Consider the following 21,431-nt stretch of genomic DNA (forward strand, 5'->3'; position numbering starts at 1 on the left):
CAATGCAGAAGATACAGAAAGCAGCATAATTAAATAAGAATCTGACACTTCAGCGGACGTTTTAACCCGTGCACAATCACAAAGTGATTTCAAGTGAAGCTGCTTTTATGGGAGACACAAATGCACCAGTGCACCTTGCCTCACTTTCCCTGTTGCCAAGTAATGTTAAACCAAGTCGTCACTACGGTGTTCCCAAATACGCACTTTGCTGATAAACTGAGCGCACTGAGTTTGCACGGCGCTTTGGTGACTTCGAAGAACAAAAAGTCCGTCTACATGCGGCTCGAACCTTATGCATGTTTGGTAGCACATATCTGTGTGAGAAGCTCTTCTCAGTGATAAAGACTAACAAAACAGCACACAGGAGTCGCCTCACTGATGAGCACCTGCAATCCATCCTGAGAATCTCCACAACACAGAACCTCACACCAAACAGAAACGAACCTGTGGCCAAAAAGATGCCAGGCGTCCAGCTCTAAAATGACATATGAGCAAAGACAACTGAATGATTTGATTTGTTATTGCTGAAAGGAACACATTTTATTTATATTTCTAGGTTTTGTTATGCAGCATGTTCATATTTGAATTTGTATCATTTTGACAGGATATATTTTTATGGAGAGCAAAATCTTTTGGGATATTTAAAATCTAAGTTTATTTTTATATAAAATTACATAAGAGTAAAGAAATTTGAATGTTTGTTCTTTTAATGTTTACTTTATTTCTAACTTGTATAATTTAGACAGGATATATTTTTATGGAGAGCAAAATATTGTAAGTTATTTAAGGTTTGAGTTGATTTATTCAGGAATAATATTCCTGTCTGTTTTTACCATTTCTACCAAAGATATTTCTGTCGACTAAATAAAAATTCCTTCTATTTAAAATTTAAACAAAACAATTACTTTGACAATCATGTTACGTTATTTTTAAAATGTTTCCTTTTCTTTTTCATAACTTCTTTAACACACGACTTCGCTACAAAGCGCAGGTATTTTGCTATATATATATATATATATATATATATATATATATATATATATATATATATATGACAGCAACACTCATAACAGTGACAAAACAATTACATTGACAATCATGTTACGTTATTTTCAAAATGTTTCCTTTTCTTTTTCTTTACTTCAACACACTACTTCTCTGCTGCGAAGCGTGGGTATTCTGCTAGTACTTCAATAACACAGCTAAAAAATAATGTATTTTTTATCATTAAATAGATTCTCTCTTAACAGTTTTTATACAGTATTTATTTTTTAGGGTGATAGGACTGAGTTAATGTGAATGTAAAGGACAGAAGTATCTGTGGGGAATATAATTTAATTAGATTTAATTATTTAATTTTTATTAGAGGTGCACACGCCTCTAATATGTATATAACATGCATACATCCTTGAGTTGCAGTGACTACTCCATGTTGCTCTGTTACTGTATTTGCATGTTACTTAAATCATATTGTGTTCAAATACAAATGTAGCACCCTAGCAACATTATTGAATTATATTCAAATCAAATTATATTTGAATTTCATGCATCATTTTGTTTTAATTAGCCTGTTAGATAATAAAAACTCAGCTGCTTATAGATATTTTGGCGGAGTGGTGGCTCTGAGGCTAGGGATCTGCACTGGCAATCGGAAGGTTGCCGATTCGAATCCTGTAAATGCCAAAAAGGGACTCTGCTCTGTTGGGCCCTTAAGCAAGGCCCTTAACCTGCAATCGCTGAGCACTTTGAGTAGTAAGAAAAGCGCTATATAAATGCAAATAATAATTATTATTATTATATTTTAAATTTGAATAAGAATTTGAGATTTCTACTCCATCACTCAGACTCCTTAGCCCTGGCTGGTGGACAAGTCTAGCTTGGAGCACTAGTGTGAAAGTGTTGACACACTGGTGTTAACCAGGACACATTTTTAAAACACAAGTAGCAGATGCAGTTATTAATAAATCACAACAGTTTTTGATGTAACATTGTATCTTTATATATAATACGCTACTGTGGCAATTCGTTTGTCTGTCCAGGATTTTAAATCACCTGTAGCTCACAAACCATTTGACCTATTGATCTGAAATTTGGTACACATATACTACGTTATGTCTACTATCTGCTTTCCGGGTGATGATTGACCTCCAAGGTTATTCCTTTTTTTATTTTTATTTTATTTTATTGTAGAATCAACTCTCAGCAGCGTCCAGCAGGGTGGCTGTGCTGTGCAGTGCATGCGTACGGGCACCGTTCTCATCCCTACCTCCTTCGCTGTCACTTCTCCTACCTCTTCATATCTTAATTCTTGAGGCAGATAGAAGACTTAAGTGAAAAATTAAGGAAAATGTACTAAGAAATTGCAAGATAAACACTGACTTAATCAGGTTTAACACGAAAAGATGCCAATAAAAGAAGCGAAGAAGTGGGTCGCTAGGGTGGAGAAAATGAGCGCTGCTCAGGAGGCAGCAAGCACAGCAACCTCTGAGCAAATGAATGCTAAACATACAGTGAAAGAGTTTGAATACTATGAATGCTATTCACTGCATGTTATTGTGTTAAAATACATATCTAAGTGCATATCTTTGTGCTTTCTACAAAATGATACGGTGTGATTGTCATGAATTTTAACTTTTTTTTGTTTTATTTACAAGCAAACATTTTTCTTTACATGTTTCTCTTCATCAGATAGCTTTTGTACCATTTCACTCCTTTTAGTTTAGTTTTAATTTTATTTGGATTGAGTGAGTTTTCTTACTGCAGAATTGTGTTATGATTTGTTTCTGCTTATTATATTTTGGTATTATAATGTGCTTTGCATGTGGTCGCGAATTTAAAATCTGACTTTCACATTTTTGTCTTTCCTAAGACACACGCTTTCTTCAGTAAAGATGAGAGCTAACATTGAATGAAGCAAGGTGTATTAAATACTCCCGTAATCGGGTAGTTGCACAGCAATCATTAGCTCCTAAGCAGCCAAGTTTCACTTTACCACAGGAGTTGTTTCTCCACAGATGGAGAGCATGGGGTGCTGGCGCAAGAGTAAAAGCAAGGCAAGGCTGTAGAAAACATCCTGTGTTGTTCCTGTTCCAAAGATGGCAGGAGCCGCCTTACGATTTACTATGTTGTGATGTCCTGGGCTGGTAACATCATTTCAAGAGAGGCACACTGAATCGGCAAGCTCAGTTATAGGACACACTCTGGACCCCCTGCGGGTAATAGCAAAGGAAAGAATTAAAACAAAACTGAGTGCCATTATGAACAATGCTGCACATCTTCTCTCTGACACAATAACACTGAGTACTTTTAGCCTACAAATTATTCAGCAGAAGTGTGTCAAGAAACAATGCAATTGCTCCTTTATACCATCAGCAATACATCTACATAATGCCTCATTGTGACTATGACAGCCAATTCAGAGTTTTATTTCTTTTTAATTTTATTTGCTTTATAAGTCATTCTAGTGAATGTTCAGACCAATGTGCATTTGTATGTTTGTTTGTTTGTTTATTTATTTACTTATTTATGTATTTTTTAAAGAGCTTCTGTAATAGTAGGGTATTATACCATATTAGCCATTACGGATGCATTGAGATCTAAAATAAAATGACACCTTTTATTGGCTAACTGAACAGGCAGCTCAAGCCCCTTCTTTGGGCAAGTTGTAGGAAAGGCAAATTTTCCCTTGGGGTTAAATACAGATCTATCTAGATAGATAGAAAGTTTTGAAAAAAGTAGTTTAGTAATTATTATAACTTTTATCTCATACTGAAACTGTATTTTAATTAATTTGCTCATGCCTTACTGACAATATGTATATATACCTGTATATTGTAAAGGGGGAACCTTGTTTGCAAATGGTTGATAGGGGAATATATTGTGTAAATATCCTATAGGAAACCTGAGGAGAGAGAAACCCACAGTAATAGTAAGAAAACTCTCTATGCCAATATAAAAAGACAGGGCTGCAAGGGGTAAAATCCTGTCATGCAGGTTGTCCCAGAAGAGAATGATATTGGAGCAGTAGAGCAAACAGATGGAGAGAGTACAGTTGCTATCTAACCAGAGAATTAGAGTACATGCAGCCTGGTCGATCAACAGTGTGTCTGGCTCATCTATACTAATAAAAGGCAAAGCCCTTACTGACTGACTCACTCACTCACACATCACTAATTCTCCAACTTCCCGTGTAGGTAGAAGGCTGAAATTTGGCAGGTTCATTCCTTACAGCTTACTTAAAAAAGTTAAGCTGGTTTTATTTTGAAATTCTACGTGTAACGGTCATAATGGTACTTTCCAATGGTCTTTGTTACTTATGGGCCCATCTTCAAGAAATTTGGTACGTGGGTTCCCAACGCTAACTGAATCCTACTTATGTACATATATACGTCCATAGCCTGCAGCTCGGTCACCGTGTGAGGCTGCGTTGGGTCCCCCATCCCAACGCCTCCCACATTGTTGGCTGCCTGCCTGTATAAGGCCGTCGGTCGCTCCGGTCTCTACATTCCCTTCCTTGCTTCGCCACGGGATTCACGTCTCCCTGCTGATAATTACAGCCTTTTCATTTAATCCACGGCTTCTCCGCTGCTTTATTGTTCGTTTATTATGATTATAGTTATTGTGTAGGTATTTTAGACTTACTTTACATTGTTCAGGTACCCATTTCCTTTATCGTTCCAACCGTACCCCCATTAACATGTCTATCGAGGTGATCACCATCGATCAAAGAACTGTCACTTACTGAGTGGTTTCCATGCCCGGAGATGGCACCTATCTTTTCCATTCTCTTTGTTACATATTGCACGGCCATATCAGGCACACTCTTGATATCCGGAGGAACATTCTGTCTTATGTATTGAATGGCTGGGACAGTTTCAAGGTGTGGACTGATGACGGTACAAGAGATAATTATACTACATAGGAGCACTATAAGAGTGAAATGCTTAAGCCCTCCACCTATGATTCTGCATGTGAGTTGATTGCTGCCGCTGAATTGTTCGGTTGTCGCTTTCAAGTGTATTTTACACCTTTGGACAACCGCCAATGCCTCTTAAACATCTTAGATTCACAGGTGACGATTTCAGTAGTGGACACTTTGATATTTATGAATGTTTCAACTCTCAAAAGCTGGATGCAAAGTTATTGATGAAACCGGTTGTATGTTTACAACGCTTGACAGAGGCCGAATGTCACTTCAACACAAATACTGTTGTAATTGAAACAAACCATGAAACTCAAACCAATTATGACAGCAGCAATCCAAACTGTGAGATTTGAAACAAGATTACTGTTCACGTGGCCAACTGTATTGTCGAACTGACAATGTGGTATACAAAGAGATCCTTAACAAATAATTATTGGTATAGTTTCCCTCAGTTTGAAAAAGGTTCAATTCTCTTCTTAATAAAAATTTTAAGGCAGTACTTCGCCGCTGCGAAGCGCAGGTATTTTGCTAGTTGACTAATAAGTACAAGGCTTTTGGAGTCTTATGGAGTTCTCCTAGGCTGTCATGTGACAGATGACAGTTGACAGTTGAAATTGCCACAATTCAGCAAATTATTAAAAGTTTCTTCCTTAATTCTTTTTATTTTTTTCCACTATTTGCTTGTGGTGTCACTATAATGCCATCATTGTGGAAGAAATGTGCAGTGATGCCACCAATTTTACATGTTTTTGATGCTAAACCTGTATGGAGACTGTCTCAGGTGAGCTCAGTTTTCTGAGTTGTCTGTCCCTGATGAAGAAATAATTAGTCATTTGTGTTTAGAATATGGCTGTTAAGATAGACTGCCTAATAAAACATTTATATTCTAAAGGAAGGCAGGGATGGATAGTGTCTTGTCTGGCCAAAGGGCCGATGTATTGGATGGAGGGTGCAGATAGATGGATTGTTTTCTAATCCCAGATGGGACCATGAAATGGGAGGACAGGTTTGGGGCAGCCTATATGGGCTATATACACTTCTCCAGTTTATTAGTTGGTAGAATCCCTTGGCTGGATCAGTCATGCATATACCCAGCAGAGTGACCTGGGAAATTGTAGTCCTATTGGGCAGACCTGCTGGGACTTGTGGGTGCAGAATAGGAAGCTGCCAAGAATTGGTTTGCCAATTCCCTGAAAGTGCTTCCTCAGTGTAATATCATGACACTGACAGTAGTACCCTTGGGTATGGCATACAAGTAGCCGCTTCACCTCGTTCCGGGTGTAGGAGACAGGAGAGCAGGGCATAGCTCAACTGGGGAAGTTTGGAGGAAGGAAGAAAGGAAAAGATTGGTGCATCGTGTGTGTGTGTGCTTCTTTATAGAAGGCTGTAAAGGTTTTGTCTTTAAAATAAAGTTCTTTTAACCTGCGATTTGTGTTTGTGTAGTTGTGCCAATATATATGCTTACTTTTTCTTTCTTTACAGATGAAAGGTAACTTTTATACTTTTTGCAAATGAAGGTTACTTTTAAGTTTCTTCTGCAGTCTCCTCTTTATTTGGGGAAAAAGTAAAGAAATTTAGCAAATAGTTTCTGAATGGTCTAAGATTTAACAATTTAACAAGCTATATTTGATCATTTTCGTCAATAAATAAATGGCCAAGTATAATATTTTTGTGTCATTTGTTTTACTGGTTTCTCTTTATATATATATAATATATATATATATATATATGGTTGAAATAGCTTTTACTGTCAAATAATGCAAAGAGTATGCAACACGTGTTTCGCCCCAATTCTGGGCTCATCAGGCGTAGACACTCTACTGCACCCCCTTCTCGGGTAATCGAACCTCGGATGTCAGCGCTAGAGGCGAAGTCTCTAACGTTGCGCCACGGCGTGTGGTTCGTTCATTTGACAGCATGTAGATTGGTGTAGTTGCCTTCATAGCATTCGTAGTCTGAATCACAATCAGATTGTATGGGTGGTTACCTACCAGGTAATGCTTGTGGTTGGTCAGCAACTCGGCTAACATCCGCCATGGTGCCCTCTTCAGTTACGAGAAGCAGATCATAGAAATGTTAAAATAGTTTTTACTGTCAAACAATGCAAAGACTACGCGACACGTGTTTTGCCCTAATTCTATGATCTGAAATCAGCTGAACATAATGCAAAATATAATGAGTGGATATTTTATGTGTCCCATCTTTGTGTTTTGGAGACGCATGGTAAAAATGTAATAAAATTCATTAATTTATATCTTTAGATATTGCACTTAAATAATGTCTGTCATGATCTGGTTTATGATGATCAGTGTTTAATGGCAGAAAGATTTGGTGCAACTCATATTTTCTATGAGCAGAATTGGTATTATCCATCAATTTGGCATGCATAATTATTTGGGACTAGACTTGGCTCCCTTCAGGTATTCTCAAAAAGACTCATGTAAAGAATTCTTCCTCCTTTTTTGTCAGGGTGACATTTGTCTCCTCTAGGCTGTTTACAGGGTTGCTTTGCAGTTAAAGTAATTTAATTTTATGTATGTGTCTGTTTGTTGAAGGTGAATAAAATGATTTCATGGAATGTGATTCCATTTATTGAACTAGTTCTTCAGTGTAATTACCTTCAGCCCTTGTTTAAAAGGAATAAAGCAAGTCCTGACTTAACTAAAATAAATGCTATATGCTTGTCAATAGAAATATTTGTTCTTTTCTATAAACCTACTGTTAGGGGAGAATGTCAGCTAGTCAGGACATATTTTGTGAGATGCGGGGTGTTTTTTTTTAACCTTTTCCCCTATTTGTGACCATTTATCGTGAATAACAGAGCTCAGAAATACTGGTCTTCATCTGTATCCCTTTTCAGAACATTTCATATAGCCAAGTGTGCTTGCTAAACTCAAAGAATGCAATAAATAAATTAAAATGTGTAGGATAAGCCACTGTGTGTGTGGTTCTTTTCATAAATGCACTGAATTGCTTATAGAGGACAATGTTTATAAATCATTCCATGTAATCAATTTAAGTTGATTTTTTATTATTTTTGATATTTTAGTTCAGTTTGTATGTAAAACAGTATAACAATAAATGTCAATCATACATTTACATTTAAGCAAACAATCAATTGCTCAGTATGTCATTTATTTCTCAAAACAATAGAATGCTACAGAATACAGGGCTATTGATTTACAAAACATTTACAGCTGGAATAAAGCAATAATGTAATAATAATGCAAAAATTATACCTCTAAATAAATCATGCAAAACAAAATGAAATTATTAATATGCAGTTTTTAATTATGAAAGATGTAGAAATATTTATTGTCTGGTGTCTTACAGTATATCTTGAGGGGAAACAAAACTGCAAATAATTTATATACACACACATTTTTTGACATAAAGAAGATTGTTTAAAGTCATGAAATAGATTATTTCTTCTAACTCTTAAATTTGATCCCTGAAGGTGGGAATCTTGAAAGGAGATTTCCAATATTCCTTGTTCCTCTCCCTGATAGGTGACCATTTGTTTCTAGGTTACAAAGATGAAATGATGTCTGGCTAGCTGTAACTATCTTTGAAAGGCATATCTGCATAAGCCATCACAGGCTCTACATTACTTAGTGCATAATGGATATGGTTCTAAACTTCTCTCTCAGGGTGCAGGCTTTGACACTTTAAGCATGTTCACATATTACATGACATGACAGGTAAGCTGTACACCTGTTTCTAGTATAGCATTCTTGTGTTACTGACAAATCCATGTATCCTATCCATCCATTATCCAACCTGCTATATCCTAAACAGGGTCACAGGGGTCTGCTGGAGCCAATCCCATCCAACACAGGGAACAAGGCAGGAAACAAAACCACCGCAGAGTGCACACACACACACACCAAGCACACACTAGGGACAATTTAGAATCGCCAACCTGCATGTCTTTGGACTGTGGGAGGAAACCGGAGCACCCAGAGGAAACCCACGCAGACATGGGGAGAACATGCAAACTCCTTGCAGGGAGGACCCGGGAAACAAACCTGGGCCTCCTAACTGCAAGGCAGCAGTGCTACCAACTGTGCCACCGTGCTGCTGTTGCTCACAAATACTGTCAGTATTTGGACTTATTCACAGATTTTTGTCTGGCTCGGAACCATCCATCCATCCATTTTCCAACCCGTTGAATCCGAACACAGGGTCATGGGGGGTCTGCTGGAGCCAATCCCAGCCAACACAACCAGTTCCTGTTATATCTCAGGGTACAAATAAAACATGATTTGTGTTATAGAATTTACGCCAGCTTTGTGGCCACAGTTCTTTAGCTGCTCAGACTACCCTTTCTAAAATTATGCACTTACAAAAACAATGACTTCAGAATGGGCCAAAGGAGGTCTGCTCTTTGTACCGTAAATAAGCACCTCTGTTTTATCCCTTTTTACATTTGTCATGTGTCACACATTGAACTATGTAATTTCTAGCTTACCAGATAATCTCTAATTGGATCAGCTAGTATAAGTCGAGAACATGGGTTAAAAACCTAACCTGGTACTGCTTTATGTACAAACTGTACTTCCCTTAGTTAGAAAAAAAAATTAACACTTGACCTATTCTTTAGCTTCAAAAGTAAGTGTAAATGAAAACCCTGTAATCACAAACATACTTTTCAAGGACTAATTGATTTTGCATAAGGTGGGCTTAGGGTCTTAGGGCAATGTCTTTATTTTCAGTGACAAGGCAGATCATGTGAACAAAAGCATGAATGAATAATAATACAGTTTAGCTAGAACCACAGAATTTCCTATTAAAAACATTCTCATGGTACTGAGATAATTCCTGAGTTAAATGGGCAATGTATTTATAAATAAAACAATGGAAGAAGTTCTAGAAAGAAGTAGTCTTGTTTTGTAGAAATGTTTGTCATTGTTAAAAACGTACTTGAGTAAGATACATTTTTGACCTAGTGTTTTGTACTTTAGGATTAAAAAAAATATCAAGTGTGATGAAATAATAAAATAATTAATAGTGAATTTCTTATTGCCAAGGGTTCCAAGTTTGACAGTACTCTGAAAAATAATATTAAAAGGAATGAAAGTAATATCTGGCATTTCTATATACTGTAGTTACTAGATAGGGAATGATGAATTGTAAACAGGGCAGCATGGTGGTGCAATAAGGAGACTAGGGTTCAGGTGTTCCAGCATGGAGCATCTTCCCTGTGTCCGTGTGGCTTTCCTGCATGTTTCCTGATTTCCTTTTGCAGACAAAAGACCAACACAGGTTAGGTGAACTGGTGTAGCTGAACTAGACTGTGTGTGTGTGTTTGTTTACATTGTGATGGGCTAATACCCTTTGCAGGTGTTATTCCTACCTTGCACCCGATAATTGCTAAGATAGGTTCCATCTACCCACAACCCTATCCTGCAAAGTAGGTTGTTTTATCGTGAAAGTGTCCCCAAAAAGCACTTTAGTCTCTTAAGGTTATTTTTTCTGTTGGTGCACAAGGTAATGATAGAAATGGCTAAATAATGTTCCTGATCTTACTGACCTTGTTTAACACATACACCATACAATACTTATCTCTAGACTCCTTAACAAGGACACCCTCTCGAGACTAATTTTGTTTCCAGTTTTTCACACCTGAAAGGATTTAACACTGAACCTCTAAATACCCTAACCCAACATTTGCTGCAACCAATCATGTTCCCAGTTTCCATCCCTGCAAGGGCTGAAGAGTTCCTGCCAGGGACTGGCCAACCTGGAAGGATTGCACTACATACCCTCACAACGGCTAAGAGCCTGATCTTGCTGGAATCACAGACCACTTTCTACTCCCATTTTACTACCTCTGAAAGGATTTAACCTGAACAAGCACAGTTAGTTATGTTGCTGAAACTTTTAACACTTAAAACCTAGGTTAGAATGCTACAGGGCCTGGATAACTATCTTGATCCCGCATCCTATAGGACCTCCAACCCTCTGGTGATTGCTAGTGTCTGTAAACAACAAAGCAGTTTCCAAGAGATAACACCAAACTTTATTTAAATTTAAGCTTGTTTATTTTCAGAGAAACCGTGTATATCAAACATTATAAGTAAAAACGGAAGAAATCCTACGACCTGAATGATTCAGACCAAAGTCCATAGAGCAACCTTTGTACCAGATACTTAAAATGGCTTTTCAGTGCAAAACATTACATTTTCTTGATTATGTAGGTGGCTAAGCTAACAGAGATGTCAAAGAATTGTCCCTCTTGATGTTTCCTATGTTTCTCTGTCTTTTCTTGTGATGTCCCTTAAACATGCTTCAAAAATCTTTTCCTTTATAGAGTACCTTGGTGGCTGACAATAACAGATTTAGCAATAGTTGCATCTTCTTAAGTTGGACAGCAAATAATTTCTAATGGTCTTTGTTACTTGTCAGTAAAGCTACTTTTATCTTAATGTGATAATATGTTGACAGTCAGGTGCCAAGCATCTTTTAGCTTTCCCTAAGAACTTTACAATACATTCTACAGTCTGTAATTATAGCTCTATATTTGCAAAGGTATGGAATGAGAGCCTCTATTTTCTGGTTAGTTAGTTAGAGTTACCAATATGTAATTTCAGTATGTGAACTAATTTGCATTGTACATAATTGAGCTATGCGGTGCCTTTAAAGTTCACATTATCAAATCGAAATTTCAAAACATGATTTCAAAATAAGTGGTAATATTGCCCCAGGGGAGGAAGCGGTGGGATAATGAAGGATTCCATAGGCATTTTAGCATGGGACACAGTCATTTTGTTGTCTTACAGATTAGTACAATTCAGCAAATATAGTGGCATTTGGTAATGTTATGATGATTCAAATGCGATTTGTTCCAAGTTCGTTTAAAATTGCTGCAATTCATGATGCTGTATTGGCATGAAATTCTAACATTGGATCTACCACCTCATTATAAAATGGGTATGAATAAATGTCTATCAATGAAAGGTTGAAGCATTTTTTTTAAACACTAAAATTACCAAAGCCTACGAAAAAACTCAGAAGATTTCCATGAGTGGGAATTAGTTTCATCCAAACCAGCGGAAGGTTATGTATTTATTTTTTATTAAGTATGCATTGCCCTTCATCATAGCAACATCATAAACATACATGTTTAAATTGCAAACCAAAAAATGGTAAATAAGCACAACTCAATATAAGTTCTTCAGGGCACTTAGGAGCTCTTAACATTATGGGTTAATTGTTCTGTAATTGCAACAAAGTATCTTTAGAAAAGATTCCTTGTTAATTATAAACTCACACATAATTAAATATCAGAAGTACATGAATGTCTGCACAACAGAATGAGGTTCAGTCGAGTTTCACTCTTCTGCCTTTTTATGATCTCACTCTGGCTGATATCAGGTTACATCAGTTGATGTCCAGCCCCTCCATCTGAGAAACTGGTTGAGTTTGTAGGAACTATTGCACACAAACGTGACACCACCTGCAAAGGAGTTGTTGGTGCAAAGAAGGGCCTGGCAGTAAGTATAGGAAAATATTGAAGATGTTATCTAGTATTAAATAATATGACAGTTGTTTTACTGCTTATTTACACAACAGAATAGGCTGTTAATCTACCCTCCTTTTTTTGTGTTTTCTGTCCTTCCTTATTTTACAAGTATTTGTTTGTTATTTGTGACTGCATTTATGAACATGTGGCAATATACTGTGTGTGTGTGTGTGTGTGTGTGTGTATGTATGTATGTATGTATGTGTGTGTGTGTGTGTGTGTGTGTGTGTGTGTGTATATATATATACATATATAAAATATACAATACACACACATACAACATAAATAAATATGTAAAAGTATATATTGCTGTGTAATAAAATTGGGCAGCATGGTGGAAAACTGGTTAGCACTTCTGTCTTGGGCATCCTGCTCCCATTCTTTTTCGGTTTGGTGTTTGCATGTTGCCCCTGTGTTATAATGGGTTTTCGTACCACTTCCCCAAAGACGAGCATGTTAGGCTAACATGCATGAGTGGGCCCTGAGATAGACTGATATCCTGTTGCTCCCTGCTTAGCTCTAGCCATTATTGGAGTAGGCTTTGACCTCCTGTGGACCTGAACTGGATTAAGAAGTTTTGAGAATGATATTTTAAAAATTATAATTGATTTACCTGATTAATTGCCATATCCAGGTTCATCTGTGTATATCAGCTTCTAGGCAGTGTGGACAGCTATTTTTGTGCTGGCTTAATATATTTCCACATGTTTTCAAGTATTGAGCACTGATTGATAAAAGACTGTATGTTCTTATAGAGTTTTTCTGTGAAGATAACCCTTGCCGTAGCAGTGCAAGGCCACTGATTTGATACTAAAAAGATGAGCCTGAGCATGTTAACTAATGATACAATACATTAACCAAAACAGAACCAACTAATGGTTCAGTAAATGTTTTAAACTGTTTTGTAATTGATGGTCTTTGCCAGTTTAATAGATTGTATCATTGTGCTTGGTGCATCTTCTCAGAGTTTCTCTGTGCATACCTTGCATGGTCAGTGGAATGACAGATTTTAAAGGATACATTTGGAATTTTTCAAGGCAAAGTTATTTCTTCATAAACAAGGTATATACACAAGGTAATATATATTTGCTATGTGAAATTATGTTCTAATGCTATGAGATTTTTATAAATGTAAAAAAATATCCTGCCTGCACTGACGCTTTGTAGTGGATACTATAGGGCATGGAGGGAACGCTTAAAAACTTGCCAAATATATTCAACAACTTTTCACTTCCCTGGGGTGTGAGTTCCTGTCGAAAGACCAAATCACAGTAAACTTTTTCTTCCATGTTTATTAGGTTTTGTTTTGACTTCTATATTTATGTGAGAACTCGAACAAGTTAATAGAAAACATATCCTTACCTTAAGAAAAATAGTACTAGGAATATGTGTTAAAATTATTTCCAGGTCCCTTTTGTTGTCTCAGACATGTGTCAGAAGCACAGAAGGCATGTTTTTGTATATCAAATCTTTTGCCACTTCATCTGTAAGTTTTTGATTAAGCTTTTGTTTTCCAGTAGTGTTCCATGCCACATAGCCTCCTTTGTAAAGCTCTAGTGTGGGCATTTTTTTAAATTTATTTATGGAAAGTACTTAACTTTAGAACATAATTTCATATGGCAAATGTATGTATACCATGCCTGTAAAGAAAAAACTTTTACTTGAAAAATAACAAATGTATACTTTAAGTCACAAGCAAGTCACAACCATAACCTCTGCTATTTCTGTACCTTTCTCTCCTACTAATTTTTACAAATATAAAATACAGAAATATTCCTCTTTAAAGAAATTTTTTTTGCAGTTTCAGAAAGTTGGTACTTAATTTTCCAACTAAAAATGCTGATTTGTTTTCCACTTCCATTGTGCCAAATACACATAGAGAACCCTATGTATTTCCTATGAAAAGGTGCTTTGTAGGTATAAAAAGAGAAATGCAAATATTTTCTAGAATATATTTTGCCACCACTTCTGATGCCAACGTGATGGCAATGTGTAGAAATAAGTAGCATTTATAAAAAGTTCTATGCGATATATAATAAAGTAGGATTTATCCTTCACAAACACTAAATAGGCAGTAGATATACATTAAATATTAAAACAAAAGTTGCTTATCAAATGGTGTGTTCTTTTAAAAAAAAAAAAAAAAAAAAAATAAAAAAGAAATATACAAATATACAGTATACAACAAGGGTGTAGTCTTTTCCTTACTGGGAAAACCTCTCACTGAAAATTTAATTGAATGTTGGAAAATAATATAAAAAATAGATTAAAAGTTGCATCAGAAAACAGTATGTTGTAACTAAATAATAAACTCTTAAATCTTTCAGTTAGAGTAGTCTCAGTGGATCATTAGTAATCCCTTTCACAGTGTGACCGCCAGGGAACATTGCAGCACCCCAAACCCCAGATACAACCTCACAGACATGAGTCCCAATATAAATAAAAGGTTTATTAACAAGTATACCTTCTGCAAAGGTTTCAAAAGCAGCATAAGCCAAATATAATTCTTCACTTTCTTTTTTCATATCCTCCTTCCACTCCTCCAAGCTGGCTTCATCCTCACACACCCTGCTTGCCTGGATGAAGTCGAGTAGTCTGTTTTATCTTGGACTTCCAGAGCTAGGGTATATATAGCCCGATGGAAGTACTTCTGGGACATGCAGAAGTCCCAAAATGTAAGGATTGTGAATTTCATCCTCTCCCCCTGGTGGACCAAATGGGAACCAACAGGGCCACCCCCTGGGACTACAGGTCCAAGCATGCCCTTCGGGTGTCCATGTGGGAATCCTAACACAGGGAGGCCTCCATCTAGCAGATTAGGAGAGAAAATATTTATCTGTGCTGGTCTCCCCCGGTCCTTCCATTGTACTGGTCTCCCATTTGGGTAAAAGTCCTTGTTCAGTCCTGGACGGGATTCCACTCCCTGCATTACTACATCCTTTTCTGTTCAGAAAGTCTGTCAGTCATTCTTTAATTTCTTATTGCACACTGTTTATACTTAAAATTAAACTATAGTATGACTCAAACCTAATTTTATCAGAGCTGGACGCCTGGCATCTTTTTTTGGCAACAAGTTCGTTTATGTTTGGTGTGAGGTTCTGTGTTGTGGAGATTCTCAGGATGGACTGCAGGTGCTCATCAGTGAGGCGACTCCTGTGTGCTGTTTTGTTAGTCTTCATGACTGAGAAGAGCTTCTCACACAGATATGTGCTACCAAACATGCACAAGGTTCGAGCCGCATGTAGATGGAGCTGGAGCATTTTTGCGGAAATGGAGTGAATAAACTGTGCAGGCCCTGCAGTATCGTACTTTGCCTTCAGTGTGCCATTACACTGCAGCTCAATCACCTCCATCTGAATCTGCACAGGTGCAGTTTCCACATCGACAGCAAATGGGTTACGAAACAACTCAAAATTCTTTTTTTGTTCTTCAAAGTCACCAAAGCGCCGTGCGAACTCATTGCGCAGTGTGCTCAGTTCATCAGCAAAGTGCGTATTTGGGAACACCGTTGTGCCGACTTGGTTCAACATTACTTGGCAACAGGGAAAGTGGGGCAAGTTGCACTGGTGCATTTGTGTCTCCCATAAAAGTAGCTTCACTTGAAATCAGTTTGTGATTTTGCACGGGTAAAAACATCTGCTGAAGTGTCAGATTCTTCTTTAACTCTTCTGCTTTTTGTATCTTATGCATTGCATTCAGGTCTTTCAGGTTATCTTGATGTTTTGTCTCATAGTGCCGTATTAGATTAAATTCTGTAACAGCCACATTAGCTCCACAAATGAGACACACGGGTTTACCGGCAATGTCAGTAAACATATACTCAGCCTTCCATCGGTTTTTAAAGGCTCTATGTTCAGAATCACCTTTTCTCTTCGGCATCGTGTGGGCTAGCTTCGCAATAACTTGCAGCATCATAAGCTAGACTTGATTAACGCGTAAGTGTTCGCAAGGCAGCTGAAGCGCTGCATTATGGGATCTGTAGTTTATTGTGTTACCAGCGCTTCATATCCCCGGGCCATTAATAACAATAATATATAAAATGATCTCGCGGGCCTGATATAATTACACGCCGGGCCGGATGTGGCCTAGGGGCCTTGTTTGACACATATGGACTAATTAGAACTTGAAAAGATATATTTTTTCGAATGTGATCGCGCAATTCAGATCGAGTTGACGCGCACTACAGTACATCGAGCCCGTGTGCTATTGTGGTTTTGCCTGTGTGCCTCAATAAGTCATCCTCCCCTCGCTCTTACTTTTTTACCGTTCATCTAATGAATACACTGAGTATGGCTTTACCAAAACAATCATTGATCGCGAATAAAGTATCCATTATTCATAAAGCTTCAATTGGTGATCTGTCTTCCTGCGTTAACCGCATATTTTTTCATATGCTTCAAACCAAGGGGATGCGAGGCTAAAATGTATCGGGAAGCATGCGTACATACTCAGTGCATCCCCTCTCGGGAATTGAACCTCGGAAGCCGGCACTAGAGGCGAAACCTCTACTATTGTGCCACGGCGTGTGGTTTGTCTATTTGAGCGTAGCAGTGTAATTCGGTTTTTGTTCAGCACTCTTTGGAACTGTTGCTTTTTGTCTGCGCACTGTGTCAGTTCACGTGAGCCGCTGAATATGGTTTTATATGTCACTTGCTCGCTTCTAATTGTTTCGCTGCCTTCTTAATTATATAATGTATGTTTTCTTCAGCAGTTTTTGGAGCTCTTCCTGGTTTTCTACGTACTGCGTGATTACGTGGGAGGTGTGATGATGTCACACGAAACTCCGCCCCCACGGCACTCGTGCTCAACTCCATTACAGTAAATGGAGAAAAATAGCTTCTAGTTATGAACATTACGCATAGAATTTCGAAATGAAACCTGCCCAACTTTTGTAAGTAAGCTGTAAGGAATGAGCCTGCCAAATTTCAGCCTTCTACCTACACGGGAAGTTGGAGAATTAATGATGAGTGAGTGAGTTTGCCTTTTATTAGTATTGATACACACACACACACACACACATATATGTATATATATGTATGTGTATATATGTATATGTATATATGTATATGTATGTATATGTATATATATATATATATATATGTGTGTGTGTGTGTGTGTGTGTGTGTGTGTGTGTGTGTGTGTGTATATATATATATATATATATATATATATACATACATACAGTAATCCCTCCTCGATCGCGTAGTTGTGTAGTTATTTTTATATATTTTAAGCCCTTATAAACTCTCCCACACTGTTAACATTATTAGAGCCCTCTAGACATGAAATAACACCCTTTAGTCAAAAGTTTAAACTGTCCTCCATGACAAGACAGAGATGACAGTTCTTTCTCACAATTAAAAGAATGCAAATAGATCTTCTCTTCAGGAGCAGAGAATTTCAGAGGGAGAGAGAGAGAGAGCTCGCAAAGAAAAGCAAACATACTTGTGCTTTTAAGTTTGCCGCGGCATTTTTAGAGGAGCGTCAGGATCTTCTAAGCAAACAGCCTCTGTGCAAACAGCCCCTCTGCTCACATCTCCTCCGTCAGGCGCAGAGAACGTCAGAGAGAGAGAGCGAGATTAAAGCAACAATCAAAAAATCAATACATGTGCTTTTGTGCTTTTAAATATATATATATATATATATATATATATATATATATATATATATATATATATATATATATATATATATATATATATATATATATATATATATATATATATATATATATATATACATATATATATATATATATATATATATATATATATATATATATATATATATATATATATATATATATATATATATACAGTGGGTACGGAAAGTATTCAGACCCCCTTCAATTTTTCACTCTTTGTTATATTGCAGCCATTTGCTAAAATCATTTAAATTAATTCTTTTCATCATTAATTTACACACAGCACCCCATATTGACAGACAAAAAAAAAGAATTTTTGAAATTGTTGCAGATTTATTAAAAACAGAAAAACTGAAATATCACATGGTCTTAAGTATTCAGACCCTTTGCTCAGTATTTAGTAGAAGCACCCTTTTGAGCTAATACAGCCATGAGTCTTCTTTGGAAAGATGCAACAAGTTTTTCACACCTGGATTTGGGGATCCTCTGCCATTCCTCCTTGCAGATCCTCTCCAGTTCTGTCAGGTTGGATGGTAAACGTTGGTGGACAGCCATTTTTAGGTCTCTCCAGAGATGCTCAATTGGGTTTAAGTCAGGGGGCTCTGGCTGGGCCATTCAAGAACAGTCACAGAGTTGTTGTGAAGCCACTCCTTCGTTTTTTTAGCTGTGTGCTTACGGTCATTGTCTTGTTGGAAGGTAAACCTTCGGCCCAGTCTGAGGTCCTTAGCACTCTGGAGAAGGTTTTTGTGTAGGATATCTCTGTACTTGGCCGTATTCATCTTTCCCTCGATTGCAACCAGTCGTCCTGTCCCTGCAGCTGAAAAACACCCCCTCAGCATGATGCTGCCACCGCCATGCTTCACTGTGGGGACTGTATTGGACAAGTGATGAGCAGTGCCTGGTTGTCTCCACACACTGAGGAGAGGCAAGACACATGACAGCCCGCATGGAGTTTGCTAAAAGACACCTGAAGGACTCTGAGACGGTGAGAAATAAGATTCTCTGGTCTGATGAGACCAAGATTGGAGTTTTTGGCCTTAATTCTAAGTGGTATGTGTGGAGACAACCAGGCACTTCTCATCACCAGGCCAATACCATCCCTACAATGAAGCATGGTGGTGGCAACATCATGCTGTGGGGATGTTTTTCAGCGGCGGGAACTGGGAGACTAGTCAGGATAAAGGGAAAGATGACTGCAGCAATGTACAGAGACATCCTGGATGAAAACATCAGACTGGGGCAACGGTTCATTTTTCAGCAGGACAACGACCTTAAGCACACAGCCAAGATATCAAAGGAGTGGCTTCAGGACAACGCTGTGAATGTCCTTGAGTGGCCCAGTCAGAGCCCAGACTTGAATCAGATTGAACATCTCTGGAGAGATCTTAAAATGGCTGTGCAACGACGCTTCCCATCCAACCTGATGAAGCTTGAGAAGTGCTGCAAAGATAAATGGCCGAAACTGGCCAAGGATAGGAGTGCCAAGCTTGTGGCATCATATTCAAAAAGACTTGAGGCTGTAATTGCTGCCAAAGGTCCATCGACAAAGTATTGAGCAAAGGCTGTGAATATTTATGTGCATGAGATTTCTCAGTTTTTTTTATTTTTAATAAATTTGCAAAAACCTCAAGTAAACTTTTTTCACGTTGTCATTATGGGGTGTTGTGTGTAGAATTCTGATGAAAAAAATGAATTTAATCCATTTTGTAATAAGGCTGTAACATAACAAAATGTGGAAAAAGTGATGCGCTGTGAATACTTTCGGATGCACTATATATATATATATATATATATATATATATGTATATATATATATATGTATATATATATATATATATATATATATATATATATATATATATATATATATATGTATATATATATATATATATGTGTATATATATATATATATATGTGTGTATATATATATATATGTGTATATATATATATATATATGTGTGTATATATATATATATATATGTGTGTATATATATATATATATATGTGTGTATATATATATATATATATATATGTATATATATATGTATATATATATGTACACAGTGCCCCACCGCTAGCGAGGACACGTGGGTCCGAACGGCACAACCCGAAAGGGCAGCACGTCCCCAGCGAGGGTCCTACTATGTCCCCAGGGTCCAACACGGCACCCTGGGACATCTGTCTTCGGCACCCTCGCCGCGCAAACGCCCCTGTGGTCTGCGCCGCCTCGCCTCGCTGTTCCCCAGCGGGTCACTGTAGGCCTCCCGGCGGAGCACTCCGCTGAGCGCCCGCTCCAGGCGGGCAGGTCCCCGCCGACGCCGGCCTCAGCGCCGCCGGGCTTCGGGCCTGTAAAATAAAGGAAAAGAGGGCCAGAAGCACAGCCAGGACACTCATCCCGAGCGCCGCCGGTCTCCAGACGACCGTGCTCCTGCCCCCTCCGACAGCCCCCAACTTGCCTGCTGAAGTCCTCCGCCGCAGGTTCCATGCCCGCGCCCGCCGGCCTCGGCACCGCCTCGCAGGCAGCTCGCCCATCCGCCCAGGGGATCTCCTCTGCCCGCACAGAGGACGGCCTTCTCCGACGCTACGCACCCAGCGCCGTCCTCTCCTATCGGAGGAACCGCATTCACCCTTCGGTTCCTCCTTCTTTCTTGGACGCTGGACGGTCTGGGTCTGAGCACAGCGAAGCTCAAATCCAGCCCCGTCTGCGCCCAGGCAGAGCGACAGGAGACAGCTGCAGGCTTGAGCGCAGGGCGCTGGACCCAGGGCACTCAGCAGCCCCGATCCTACCAGCCCCTGCATATTCGAGCTCCGCCGCTAGCCGCCTGCACCGCGGCGCCTGCTGTCGGAGGTTGCTTACTTGAGCTGATCGTCCCGTGAACGGTCACAGCCATGTTCGCAAACCTCCCCACTTGCTCTACGGAACGGCAACACTCATCACTCCCGCCGTGTTCTGCCTGCCTCGGTTCCAGCGCCGCGCCGATCCTCCGCCTCACTCGGTGTCTTTCTCGACGCACCGCCATCTCCATCAGCTGCTCACACTGAGCGGCGAACACGTAGCAGCTCCTCTAGGACGGCTTGGCGGGCGGGACTCCTCCGACACACGCCGAGCCGCTGGTGGAGAGAGAGACAGACGCCGGTGGGCTTACCTGTTCATCAGCTCCACGCGATGCCTGCCTCCTCTGGGCCACTCCTCTGGCCCAATCGGGTTCTTCTCTGACATGAGACTGGCATTCCTTGGGCCCGCCTCTATCCAATCATCGGCGGGCACACAAGACACACCGGCCAATCCCGTGCCTGTCAGCGGGCGGGACCTCCGGCCCGCGGCCATCTTGTCTCCC

At 38.9% G+C, this 21,431-nt stretch overlaps 1 protein-coding gene across 3 annotated transcripts in view; it reads left to right on the top strand.

The window, feature by feature from the left end:
* fam169ab (family with sequence similarity 169 member Ab) overlaps nt 1-21,431 on the top strand; it is a 124,891-nt gene that overhangs the window by 28,345 nt on the left and 75,115 nt on the right. The window contains exon 1 of one of the 3 annotated variants that reach the window (XM_039758433.1): nt 12,339-12,420. The exons of the other annotated variants lie outside the window; for them this stretch is intronic. The gene's annotated coding sequence lies outside the window, so the exon portion shown is untranslated. Of the gene's footprint in view, nt 1-12,338; nt 12,421-21,431 lie in introns of those variants that run through there. 3 annotated transcript variants of the gene reach the window in all.

This window comes from Polypterus senegalus, chromosome 7 (genome assembly GCF_016835505.1).
Source record: "Polypterus senegalus isolate Bchr_013 chromosome 7, ASM1683550v1, whole genome shotgun sequence".
NCBI lineage: Eukaryota > Metazoa > Chordata > Cladistia > Polypteriformes > Polypteridae > Polypterus > Polypterus senegalus.